At 42.4% G+C, this 14,158-nt stretch overlaps 1 protein-coding gene across 1 annotated transcript in view; it reads left to right on the top strand.

The window, feature by feature from the left end:
• Positions 1-14,158, top strand: part of BCR (BCR activator of RhoGEF and GTPase) — a 98,904-nt gene that overhangs the window by 2,611 nt on the left and 82,135 nt on the right. The gene's annotated exons all lie outside the window — the stretch shown is intronic.

The following is a 14,158-nucleotide window of genomic DNA, read 5'->3' as shown; positions in this document are numbered from 1 at the left end:
AAACCACAACCTGAGGGTTTTGCCAGAGCTTTACCGATAATGATGCTGCTCCCACAGTCGTGTTTTTTCCTGTCTGTATTAATTGCAGTGCTAGTTTCTCGTTCTGTCTCGTGTCAGCCTTCAGTTAGAGCTGATTGGAGGTGATGATTGTGCAGCTCTGTTCCTGGAGCTTTCTGCTATCGCTGAGTGAAGAAAGAACTTGGAATATCAGGAAGCCCTGAGGGAAAAGTGTTAACTAAATTTCAGCAGAATAAAACTTTATATTTGGGGAAGAATGGGCAATGTTTGAATCCGTTTTCATGTAACTCATTCAGGCATGCAGGTGTGTCTGTGGAATCACAGTGAGTTTATGGGCGGAAGAGGCATACAAGAATTGTATTAATTCAGATGCAGTTTTTGAATGTATGTGGATGTCTGAACCTATTTAGCAAGGCAAGGCATGTAATGTAAATAGTATCTTGTGCTAACACCTTAGTCTCCTGTGCAGTAAATGAAAATCAAATCCCGGAATGAAGAAAATAGGAACGTGTTTTTTGACAGATTTCTTTAATTATAAATGTGTGAGTTCTCTCATGGGTTTTCTTTGTCTCTTCAAATCTCTCATTTTAATAAGGGATTAACATGTTATTTGTCGATGGGACCAAATTCCTGTAGTAGTGGGTGAATTCAGAGGCCTGTCAGAGATGTCACTTTCTCAGGTTGTGAGAGTTTGCTCTGTTACTTCTCAGAAGAGTAACTGCTCAAAGGAGATGCCTGGCTTTACTTTCCCTGCTGATTGTTTTTGTCAGCAATACTTTTGGGAGCAAAAATGGAGGGAGAACTCTTCTCTGCCATGCTGCCATCCTCTTATCTCGTGTTACTGGAAGGCTGGACAGTTGTAGTGGATGTTCAGTGCACATGGAAGCTCTGCACCTCCTCACAGTGACTTCTCCCTTATCAGATTGGATGGACATCCCTGTTTTCTCTCTGGAACTGCTGCATTCTTCCTGGGTTTTGGGGGAGAGGCTGAGTCTTGTGCTCATTTGAACTGAGCTCAGCCATCTGTCTCTGCTCTTGTTTACTGATGCTCTTTAGATGACTGGGAAGCCTCCTGGCAATTTCAGTTTTTGCAGAAGGAAACAAAGGGGTAAAAATCACAAAGGTTGATAAAGCTTGAGGATAAATTCAGCTTTCAAAAAGGCAACAGGTAATTTTTATTTTAAATAATTTAGCTGGAATGCAGTGATTAAAAAAAAAAGGCAGCTGAAAAGTCAGAGCACTTACAATTCCTGGATGCACTGGAAAGCTTTGTGTCATGTTCCTAAGGATGACCACACATTGCAGGCAAGGACAGAATGTAACTGATCCACCTTCTGCTTTCCTCAGCACAGGGGGTGACATGGCAAGCTTAGCAGGAACTTTCACCAGATGGCTAATCAGCACTGTCTTGCACATTAGCTGGTGGCAACTTTTTATTTAACTGAAAAGGCCTATGCCTTCAGGAGGGCTGTGTTTCTGATTCATTTCTACTGAGCATCATTTTATAGGAGTTTTCTTTCCTTCCTGATTGGGATGAGTTTTGATCTGAAACCAGTTGGCAGCACCTCCTTTTCATCAAACAAACAAAAGGCCTGAGAGAGCCCTGTGTGATTATCTGGCTGGCTCCCATTCCCAGCTACCCTGCTCTGATGCAGGCTGTTCTCCATCACCACGTGCTACCAAAGCCATTCACAGATCCAGACAGATTTTCCAGCACCTGTGGTTCAGTCACTGCTTCTGCCAGGCTTCCCTAAAGTTTTGCTTGAACAGAGTGCAAGTTTCAATCATAGTAGGTTCTGGCCAGTCTTCATGTTAATTAGCATCAAGTGGGGTTTATTCAACAGTGCTTGACTTCCCTGTGTATTCAGATTGTTGTGTTTTCTGGCTTTGCCTTTGATCACTCTTCCCATAGTAATGCTGAGTGTGCTGTGCACAGGTGCAGTGTGAAATTTCCATCTGGATCTGGCCCAGTGCACCTTGAGCTTGGCCAGCAGACACATGCTGTTCTGTCCAAATTATTTCATGACTTCACAGTTAAGTGATGTTTTCCTGATTTTGTATTACAAAAAAAGGATGTAACTCTCAAGTGGATGGGGTCTGAGCCAAAATTGGAATCTGGGTTTTTGGAGGTGGATTATCAAAAACATTAAAGCAGACCAAGGTATAGTAGGCTTTCAGTTTTTTCCAAGGAGCAGCATGAGAGCTTCAGGGTTGAGATTTGGTAATAGCTGCACTTTCTATTAAATGTACTTAATGAAGCCTGGGCAAAGATATTGATATTAGGGTTAATTATGTATCACTAGTTTCCTGTAGTGGGAATAGAAAAAAAAATCACATCTTAACTTTGCATTAAGCTCACATATCTTTACTATGATTGTGTAGAAAAACCAAGATTTTAAAAATTCTGCCTTCTGTTAAACATTAGTTGCAGAAATAGACATGAGAAAAGCCACCCATTGTGCATTTCTGCTTATGGTCAAGGGGAAAGTTGCACAGAACTGTTATGGAGCAATGACATCTTGCAATGGCCTCAGCTGGGACAGTTTTTAACTAACAGCATTTTGTTAATGAAGAGCACACTGGAGCTGTTGCTTGGCTTTGGAGCTTGCTTTATAAAATCAGTGTTCTCACTCTGACCGATTTTATCTGTCTGCATAATAACATGGAAACTTTCTGGAGTCCACATAAATAATATTTACCTGCACAGCTGCCTCCCTCAAGGTGCCCCAGGACTAACTCTGTTCACGTGAGAAGATTTGGTGGTGCTCTGAGAGAGTCGTGCCAGGCTCTTTCTCTAGACAGCCACCAACCACCACAGTGCTCAATATGAGGTCAGTTTGGGGATATGTGTCATTTAATTCCATTGGAGTGAGGTTTTACTTATTTTAGCCTCTACTAAATGTGGAAGTTCTGAATGTCCCTTTCTGGAGAGCATGGAACGTTCCCTATTTTTTAGAGAGTTTATTGTAGAGAAGGGAAAGAGCAGTGGAATTTATGCATGTGAACTGCAAACCTCACAATTCCTGTTATGACAACAGAAGGCCATTTTAAAACTCCTGCTTACCTAGAGCTGTAGGTTCTTCAGTTTTTCTGTGCCTTAAATGCCTGACCAGATAGGCAAGCATCTGAATTTCCTGCTTTTAAGGCAAATAAATAAGTACTTATTTGTAAAGCCCCAAGAAATCATGTAGTGTGTCATCATGGGAGGACCTTGTTCTGTACCAGTTTCTGCAAGGGTTTACTTCCTGAGTTATTTGCATCTTCTGAAATCTTAGACAAGTTTCTTAACCCTGCACTTCTTTCACCCAATATTGTATTCTGTGAATTTTAGTTTTGAGATGTAGATTGAAAAGTTCTTTGTGGGATTTTGCAGACTCCTGAGGCAACATGTCAGTCCCGTTGCTGTTGTTCAGAAGCACAACTTCCCTTTGAGCAGCTGAGGCAGACTTCAGTCCACACTGTAGAGATTCTTCCTTCTGACGAGCTGAAATGTAGGAACATTTATAATGTGCAGATTGCTTGGTAATTTTAAGGCCTGCTGGCCATAGGTCCTGCTTTCCATCTGTGACTTACATTGGATCAATAATGCAATTTAAATTTTCCTGACACTTGTTTAGTTCATTTTGCTATTACTTCTTAGACATGTTCTAATTCTTTCCTGTGATGATCAGTGATTTCCTAGGAGCAGTGATGTCAAGATGCTGTTTAAATGCAACCCCCCACCCTGCCTTGCCTTTCAGTGTTTTAGTGGCTTTGGAGATTTTGGAGATTATCAGGATACTTGCACTACCACTCCCTTCTTCTTAGTCTGGGGCAGTGAAGAGCTCCCTCTCTTTCTCTTCCAGATTTCTCTTTCCCTACAGCAGAGTCTAATGGAATCTACAGAGCTGCTGTATGTCCCCAGTGACTATAGTGGACTCTGAAGTGTTTGTTTTCTTCCTTCTTCCACAGAGAGTTGCTGATGTTTACCTCAGGCCTAGCAGAAGTAATAGCATGTAGACAGATTTTATTTTTTCTTTCTTCACCCCAGATCAGGTACTTCTGCAGTCACAAAGCACCTGCCTTTGAAATGGGAGTGTAAACCAATCCACATAGTAGTTGTCTGGTACTGGGGAGCCCTGGAGTCTGCTGGTGTCCCCTCATCTGCCTGGGAGAAGCCCATTTTCATGGTCCATGACAGGGAGATCAGAGTGGGACTGCCTTTCCTATGGAGTAAGCAGACAGCTGTGAATTCTATAAACAGTGGGTCAGAAAGCTGCCTGTCCTCCCTGCACCCTTTCCAACAGTCTCAAAGGGTCTCTGGCAGTGGAGATGAGCTCACTTGTGAGCTGCCACTGCTGCAGGAGGGCTTGTGCCTGCTGGAGGCAGGCAGTGCCTGTGCTGGGCAGGTGAAATGTATTCCCAGTGCAAGCTTGGAGCTTGGGAGTGGTGCAGGAGCTGAGCGAGGACCCAGCAGCCCCAGAGCCACAGGATATCCTGCAGCATCCTTACTGTGCTGAGCACAGGCTCCAGTGCTGTGCTGGATACAAAACTGTTGGACCTGGGTGATTGCAGCTTGGTGATTTCACAGGGCCAGGGGCTCAAACCTAAAGCTTTACAGTGACTTTTGAAGTGATTTACTTGTGTATGCAGGTGATGGACTTTAAAGCACTGAATTGTATTGGTGAATGAAGTGCTTTGGTCTCCTGTGTCTTCTCATCTCTAGCAAAGCAGTTAATGGATGTGGTTTTAATCTTGAAGATTTTTATTGTTTAGTGTAAATATACATGACCCCATGTACAGACTTCCAGGGTGCAAAACTGGAATATTATATTCTTAATTCTTGTAGTTATACTATCTCGTGCTAATGCTGAGAAAAAGAGAGCTAAGAGCTTGCTAATTTGTGGAACTAATTGCTCTACCATTTTTCCTAAGTGTTTCCATTTGTCTAATATCTCTGGTTTGGATATTAGGATGAAATGCTAAGTACTGTGTTCAGTTACTCCTTCATTGACAGCTTGCTTTTCACTGCCACCAGAAAGTTTCACTGCGACCTGAGCAAAAGTAGTAAAATGAGTTGACTGGAATAGCAAGGAGGCATCCTGAATAACAGATCTGGGATGGAAGAAAAATAAGGTTTAATTAGAAAATTTGCTAAACCTTCAAGTGTGGGTTAGGAAATGTTTATTTTTGACTACTGGGCAGCATACTAGAGCTATATACTGATGCTTAAAAGAAGTGTTGTGGGTGGGGGGTGTGATTTGTAATCCAAATTTGGCTTTGAAGGCTCCCTGAAAGAAGGGCCAAAAAAGGAGGCCTAAGCCTGTGAAGGTTTGGGCCCCAGTAATAGGCTGGAAACAGTTCTTCCAGTCCTAGCATGTTTAGCAGTTTGCTCTCTAATGCCCTCCCTTGCTCCCCAACCTCTTAGGGGTAAACAGCTATCATGCAGAGGCAAGGGGGACCTGTATTTCAGCTTCAAGGAATTTTGGAGGTCAGTCCATAAAGGTTAATGAGGTGAGACTTGGCAAGCTGTTTAAGAATTGCTCCATTTCAATTACCACAGGGAAGCATATTGCTGCTCATGAAAATCAGAGTGTTGATTGGAGGCACAGCTTATCTGGAACTTGCTTTTCCCCAGAGATACCAAGACCAGCAGTTTGGGGTTTTTTTTACTGTCTCCTCTTTGATTTGTTCTGCTCAGTTAGATAAGCATGGAAAGAATAATAAGGGTCTGATCCTGTTCTTCCCCTGGTGAAATATAAGTAATCTCTTGCTGGCACATGTAGGAAAATAAATGGTGTTCCAGTCCAGGTTGAATGGCAGATGGATGGAGGGGTAGGCTGCAAGTGACCACAGAAATGCTGGCATGGATTAGTTTGAGTGAGCTGCATATGAATGAAGAACTTCCAAAACACCAATTTGAGTGTCTTGGGTTACAAAGCAGGTTTTGGCCAGCTCACTGATGACAAAGTGGATTGCTTTCCTGATCATATCTTTAAATTACGAGTGATGTGAAAGTAACCATAAGCTGTAAGTAAATCCTTGAGTGTTAGTCTGTCCTTCTTCTGAGACAGTTTTACAGATCAATAACTTCTCTAATTTTTTTTCAAATTGTAGTGAGTGTGTTTTAAACAGTAAAAGTGTCCTGTGTAGGACAATGTGTTGTATTTCTGTCACAAAATCTGGCTCAATTTGCAGATCTGTCTGCTATTAAAACAACAAAGCATGTCTCCCTCTCCCTGTCTACTTCCTAAGTGCCAAAATGGTATCTCTCAGACCCTTTCCTAACCAGGTTATGGCCATGTAGTAATCAGATTATTGCAAATGCAATTGGAGTCTCTGCTTTAGGGGAGGCTCTGCCCAAGTGTAGCAGCTGGAGTCAAGTTAGTTGCTCATGGCTACACGGATACTCAGGAGTGTGTGTGTGAGAATCCACGAGGACTGCCCTGTAGGAAGAGTGAATTGCTAAAGTTCAGTGTGTTGGTTTATACTACTGAATTGTGCCTCTTGGTATTACAGGCCTTTTGCATAGTTGTTACCTTTTGTTATTTTGTTATTTTCAGTCATTTCACCAATCTCTGTTACTACTGGGTGGGGTGGGTTTTTAAAAAAGTATTATTTGTTTTATCTTGTGGAGGAGAAAGAGTAGATCCACCACAACCTTCCTTCTTTTAAAAATAATTTTTTTAAACCCTCAAAACCACCCCATCCTCTTCAGGAGCTTCTGCACAACTTCTGAAGTATCCAAAATCCACAAATTACTTGCAGATTCGTCTGTGACAACAGCACAGTAGCAGCTATGGCAGGCTGCTGTGGATCACACAGTATTATCTAAAATCTAAGCAGGCAGCCCTGGCAGGAGGAGTTACTTAGTAGGGAGTAACTTGTGTGCTTGGACTCCAGCTCCTCTCCTTGAGGTGTGGAGAAGTGCACTGTGCAGCCTTGGCTCACTGTGTGTGTTTACTTCATCAGAACTCCAGAATATTCTAGACTCCACTCTGAAATGCAGCTCCTTCTCTGATGGGGTATTTACCAGCTATTCTGTTATCAGCAATTACGTACTCCCTTGGCTGCAGAGCTAAGGAAGGAGTGCCCATTTTGAACCCACAAGATGGGTGAGGCGGGTGAGGCTGGAGCAGGCTGTTGTTAGATCAGTTTTAAGAAACCCAACACACAAAAAGCCACCAAAAACTAACAAATCCCTCAGTTGCCTACAGCCACATCTGTGTGTTCCTTTGAAACAAGGCAGCAGCTTCCTTGAGTAATCTGTTCTGAAGGAAAATACCTTGTTCCCTGGAGCATCAGGCTCCAGATGTATTTGAGCTGCTGAGAAGTGAATGGGGTTGGTGTGTTGTCAGCAGGGAGGTGTCTCCAGGGCAGGCTATGACTGCCCAGCAAGGCAGCCCCTGCCTGGGCTCAGGGTGTCCCAAAGGAGGTTAGATTATGGTGCTTGGAGTGAGCCAAGGCACAGAACACTTGTTTCTGTGCCTGGTACTCCAGCTGCCTCAGCTCATAATTCACTGCCTCATTTTCAGTTCTGCTTCCTGCTAACCGAGAGCTGCTCCGGAAATTTTTTTATAGTGGCCTGAAGTGACATTATGACATGAAGTTTCAGAAGATAATATGGTCAGAACAGTAGATCACTGTTGGAAGACTTGGATGCATTTCCCCCTGTCTTTGCCTGTCACTTCTATAAACTGTGTCCTTTGTTTGAATCCTTTTAGGTAGAACAAGTCTGGGAGTCCCTTCCCTGGGCAGGACACTTTTGCTTTACACTTTCCTGAGGTGGTCATTGGACCTGTCAGTCTGACAGGGATGAAATCACTGACATTGTTCTGAGAAAACACAATAATGCCTCAACTGTCCTTGAGGAAATCATGGTATTTGGATGAGTAATTCTGTCTTTGCCAGCTGTATCAATAACTTACTTGGATTTCTAGATTAGTGAGCAGAGGATGCCCAGTTGCAAAATTCTCTTGCAGTTCTCCCACCTAAGCCTATTGTAGTGGATACCAAAGCCAGTGTTTAGCTGGGATTGAAGGTGTCTTGTCTGGGTGATGGGTATCCTACACTTCATCAGTGGCTGCAGTGAGGAGAGCACATCTTACAGTCCATTCCTGGTTTTACTTTTCTGAGTTTTCTTAGAAAGCTGATGAGTGAAATCTGAATTGCAAGGAAGAAGAAGAATCTGACAAGCTGTCAGATGAAAATAGTCTCTTTAGCCTGGGGACATATACCACTTCTCTAGTTCTAGTATTGATCATCTGTGGCTCCTGATCTGGGGTAAATGGGTATCAGGAGGAGAATGTTTCAGTCAGATCCAGAGTATTGTCTCAAAGGCTTCCTAAGCTGGAACAAGTACCTCTCAGCTCACAAAAGCAAGATCCTCAGGGGCCCTCAAGTGCTGCTTCTGACTCTGACAGAAAGCTGGTGCACTTAATGTGAGCAATACATTGGGCTTAAAAGTCACCTGAATAATTGTTTGGGTGAATCTTTTGTTCAGCCTTTTCTCCATTGGCATCTTTCCTGAGGAACTTAGGGGAATGAAGTATGCTGAATAACTCATTTGAGTTCTCCATTGTCTGCTCTTGCCCTCTTTCCCTTGAAAGCTGTGACTGTAATGGGCCCAGAGGCAGATGCTGCTCTAACAGAACTCATGATAAGCATGTGTGTGATCAGGTGAGGGGGCTGGTGTGTGACAAGGAGGATTGTGTTTAGTCCTTGAGTATATCCAGAAGAGCCAGTGTGTGCTCAGCTCAACAGGGAACCCAGAAACCATTTGCTGTCTTTCACTTATTCAACAGTTCAGTTTTTCTTCTGGCAGAACAGCCATTGGCAGACCTGGCTGATGGAGGACAGGGATAAAGAAAATTCAGAGGATAGGGATCAAGAAAATTCCCTGGTTTTCCTTTGGTGTTCCAGGTGGTATATTGAACTACAGGCCTGCCTGCCTTCTTGAATTGATCTGTACTGCATGACAGGGATGAGAGACTGTGATTTTGAGATTGTTTACATGGTCTGGTGCTCTTGCCATTCAGATGAGGGCTGGGTTCTGCTTCATGTGAAAGCAGAAGGTCTCTCATATCTTATGAATTTATATGAGGCCACAGTGAAGACAATTGTTTTCCACTTCCCTGTATTCTTAAGTGATGTTTTCACACCCAATGCAGCGAATGCAGACCTGTCACTGCACCCGTTTAGGCTTTAGAGAGGCACTTGCTCTGTTTGACTTGCTGAATTTCTTGAAGGTCCTCCTGAGCATAGCTGAGCAGTTCTACAAACCCATAAACCTTTTCTTTGGTAGTTGTCGAGAAACCACACTGCTTTATATAGAAATATTTACATAGGATTTGAACATCACTTTGACCGTTCCTAATACAAATTGATTTTGCAACTTCTGTATGCACTGAGTGAAATTTGCAGTCACAGAGCTGAAGTCAAGTTGCTATTAGCAGTTTCTCTGTGTTGCTAAAAGGGTCAGTGTTCTCAGCAGGAAAAAATACCAGGAAAGAAGGTATGCATTTGGAATAAGTAACAAGGAAGGAGCAAGAGAGCTTAACAAATTTTGTTTGGTTGGTTTTTTACTTGGATTATTGTTTTTTGGGTTTTTTTAATAGCTGAAAACACCAGTGGCTACTCTTGAGACCTCTAACAGCATCTTTGGAAAGACCTGATTTGAGGTCTTGCTGATGCCAGGAGATGTCTAGTGACTGTTTTGCTGTTTGTGCAGCTCTACAGCACTAGCTGTTTGTTTCTATGTAACTACCTGAACCAGAATTTCCCAAGATACTTTGATTTTGAAGTTTGAGCTTGGGCTCTGACTTCAAAAGCACTGATAGGGTCTTCACAGGCTTAGATTATAAATGTTTTAAAACTGACATGCATGCAGGTTATGCTGTTCCAGTAGCAATACTGATGTGGCTGAGAGCTGGCTCAGAGCTATGCTGGGCAGGCAGTCCAAAACTGTAATTTTGTTTTGAAGTTTCATGTACCTCTTGGAGAACTGTGCAAGCTGGCCATATGTATCTGCCATGCCTCCTGATTAGGTGCTATGGCAACACTAATGTAATTTGGAAAGCATTTTTACTTTATTTAATAATTCTTTTAGCCATCCTGCATCTGCCATCCTAAAGGGGAAAATGGTCTGACAGAGTGAGAAAACAGTATTTATATCAAAATAAAAAAATATGTTCTTTCCAGTTTGCCCAGTCCTCTGAGCTAGGACTCTCAAAATGAGTTCTGCTTAGGTAGGGCTGTTTCAGTATTCATGGGGAGAAAAATCTGTCTGTTAGGTCTCTGGAGTGTCTGAGACACCAGCAGAAGGTGCCTTCCTCTCTGCTGGGCCATTGTCTGCAGGCAGCTGAGGCTGTGTCCCACCCTGCTGGGCTGGGGCTGGCCCAGTGGCACTGGCCTGTCCTGTGTGCTCAGCAAACGTGCCCTAGGCCTGACCTTGGCTACCCCAAATTCACTCAGCCTTGAGCACTGACCTATACATAATTTGTTGTGGTCTCTGCTCAAACTGAAACACGGACTAATGTGATCTAAGCTCTGCTTTGTTCTGTGCTGATAGGTAAACATAATGAAATATTTTCTCCCGCAGATAAAGGGTTACACATCTTCCTCCAGTTAGTGTCCTCCATTCCTGAGCATCTTAGGAATCTCAGTATCTCCACTTAAAGCAAAGAAGGAGACCTGATTATCTGTTACATAAATGTGCTCTGAATATTTATGTGCACAAGAAGAATCTGAAGAGGAAGAATTTTTAACTTGAATATTTTATTCTGTATATAGGTGTTTCAGACTGGTTTCAATGTATGTGCAAATATGCGCTGATGCAAAGATACAAGCAAATTTACAGAGTTCTACCTAAACTTTATAAGGAACTTTTCCTTGTAATTAGACCAACATCTGGTTAAGGAAGCATTCTGATGCTAAAACTGGTTTTCCCATTAATAGACACTTGCCATGTAGGGCTGAGGCACATTGAAACAGGCTTGTTTAATAGCCTTTAATAATTGGTTGCTTTGTGGCTGTGCTTTTTAGTTTGTAAGGAAACGAGTCATTTGCAAGTTTTTTTCCAAACACATGTAAAGAATGAAAAGGGAACTTAAAAAGAAAAACAGCCTTAGGTTTATAGCAAGCTTTTATCTTAATATAGTGATTTGCATAAATAAATTTCCAAGTGTGTTAATGAGGAAATATGCAGCTCTGTCTTTTGAATTGTTGAAACTCAGGCTTTTAGCTGAATTTGGTGAGCTGTAGTGTTCTGGAATTAAATTCAGTGCATTTCTCCTGGATCACGCTTTAGTTAGTAAATTGATTAACTTCCTCTATAGGTATGTGTTTAGAAATTGTTTTGTATCCGTGTTGAACTTTTAAGGGAAAATACTGTCAAAAAAACCCCAAACCCACAGTGGAAAAAACCTGAGTTCTGTTGCTGGAGGGCTTGCCCCATCACTCATTTCTACAATTCATATGCTTGCTTCCACTATTTATTTTTTTCCCTACTTAATTCTGTGTTCATATTAACTCGTTCAGTTTCCTCTCTAAGTAAATAAGCTCAGAATCTGGGGGTTTGCCTGTGGCTGTGGTTGTTCCTTATGTGTTAATCTCTGGGTTTTCTACTTCTTCCTTTTTTTGGTTTATTTGCTTAAAATTGGAAGCACGAGCTGCCTTGTCTTACAACATGTATCTGTGTATGTCTTCCAGTATTTTCATATTATGCCCCTTGAGGCTAAATCTTGATTTAAATTGTCTCTGGTGCTAAAGCCTCATGCTGTGACCTGCTGCCCTGTCAGCCGTGCCAACAACTGCTCATTTCTAGCTTCACGCTGGGAATTGGATCAGGGAATTTATCTGTGGCATTTTGGGGGGTTTTGTTTGGTTTTTTCTGAGCCAAAATCAATCAAACAAAAATCACAAAACTCAGCCAGCCAAAGCACAAACCCCTCTAAGCACGGATTGTAATCTGTCCTCCTACAAATGTTGCTGGTGGAGCAGTAACTGATGGGGTGGTGTTGGGGCAGGGGGTGTAATGCCATGAAAGACAATTTACACTTCAAGCCCCAGTCCCCTGCCACTCCAGGGCTGTTCATTCAAATAAAAATGGAACATTAATGCTGAGAAATCTTGTTTAACTTCAGCAATTTCACTTATGACTATCCAGCTGCTCTGGGGTTTCACAAAGAGGTTTGGGGTGTCCTTTGAGCAGAGTACCTCTTCCCCAGGAAGATGCCTTTTTTCTGCTGCTGGCAGAGTGTGAATGAGTAAAAGCTGCCTGAAAGCTTGCAGATATTTGAAATTGCTTTGTAGAATAAATCCAAGTGGAATGATAGTGGACTGAAAATGGGAGTATTTGCAGTAAGACAGACCTGATGACGTCCTGGTGACATGATGCCTGAAAATACAGCTCTGTGACTGCATATGCCTGATGACACATTTTCTGTGTGAGTGACTCCCTTTCCAGTTGCCTACATAAGTATTTTGTGGTTTCAATTATTACATCAGCAAATGCTTTGACTGGTCATGACCAGGAGAAAATGGAAGAAAAGATACAATTACTTGTTTTTACTAAGACTTAAAAAGGTGACCGGCTTCTGCCAAAAGGTTGTTTAGGTCATAAATCACCTGAAAGGAGCACAGGAGGGATGCCAGGTCAGCACAGCTTTTAGAGGTGAGTGCACCTCCTTTAGTAATCTGTGTTTGCTTTCTCTGTGTGTGTGAGTGTTCATGGGCTAAGATTTAATGTCATTTTTTATGATGCAATTACTGTAATGTGACATCTGTAGAATTACCTCTTATAACTATGTGAGTATTTTCTCTTCATGAGTGTTTTTGGCAAAGTGGAGTTTTAGAGGTCATTTGTAGGCCTTTTTACATTTGTTTGCTTTGAATTATAAAATGTCATATCCTGGCTTAATAGTGGAACTGAGATTTCTGTCAGATGGTGTGATTTGCTTAAAAAGCTCAATCTTGAACAAGAATAGGGCAAGAGTCACAACGAGTGACTCTTGTAGCTTCCAGCATTGAGACATCTTTACAGTTTCTCTGTTCAGTTTTATTTTGAATGCTTATGTGACTCCCAGATAAGAATTCTATTTTTACCTGTGACTGCTGGCTCTGCAGAGATTTGTGAACTCTTCTGACTTAACTCTGCTGAATTCCTGCCTGTGCACCAGCCAGGTGCTACATTTCTGGCTTCCAGCTTCTTTTACTTTTTCTGTTCCTGTTCAGTCCACAAACATGGGAAAAAAATGCCCCACCCTGCTGACTCATTGAGCCCAGAGCAGTCCCTATATTCCCGAAATAGGATTGCTATCTGAGGCACTTTGAGCAACTCAGCAGAGCTGGGTCTGGTTCTCTTCTCTAGAACCTTTTAAAATAGCTGATTTCTTGTTCTTGGCTGCTGCTCTGCCTCAGCCCCAAGGTGATTTCCTTAGCTCGTATTCATTTAAAGGGCTTTTACAACAAATGCAACTGTTGTAGAAATCAACTCGTATGTAGAATAATCCTTTTAACAGGTTTATTCTGATACTCTGTTGGTTGTTTAAGTGGATTTGACTGTATGTCCTTGAAGATGGCTCCAAATGAAACCTGTCAGAGTGTGTCCTATCTGTGTGTGCATACCAAGTGTGCCTGGGAGATGTCAGCCAGTGCCGTGGGCACTGGGGAGGAGTTGCTGTTTGTAGGGGAAAACTGGGGGTAGCAAACCATTCCTGCTGTTTAACACTGTGCTGTCTACAACTCAGTCTCAGTGCTGACAAAGTCTCCTTGCTCTGCCAGGACTCAGTACCTTGTTACAAGGGCAAACTCACGTTCTTTTCCTGTTCTTCTCCTTGCACAGCCTGCAGGTGTCCAGTGGCTCACCCCAGGGGCAGCTGTACTACTGAATGAATCCTTTTAGCTTGATTTGCTTTGGGAGCAAAGGGCTGTGTGAAGGCAAATATCAATTATTAATTCTCGGTTTTAAAAATACACAAAGTGACACACTTTTTGTCTTTGATTGAAGTAAACAGCAGTCTACTTTCTGTCATCAGTGCTGTGCAGCCCTGTTGAAATGCCTCGAGTTTTGAGTTCTTGCAGAAAAGTACATCCTGGAAAGGGTTGGCAGTGAAATTGTCAGCAGAATGCCTGGAAAAGAACATTACAACCTTGAGCACAG

Source organism: Passer domesticus, chromosome 17 (assembly GCF_036417665.1).
Source record: "Passer domesticus isolate bPasDom1 chromosome 17, bPasDom1.hap1, whole genome shotgun sequence".
Classification (NCBI taxonomy): Eukaryota; Metazoa; Chordata; class Aves; order Passeriformes; family Passeridae; genus Passer; species Passer domesticus.
The sequence above is the reverse complement of the archived record's forward strand: the minus strand, read 5'-3'. Positions and strand labels throughout refer to the sequence as shown.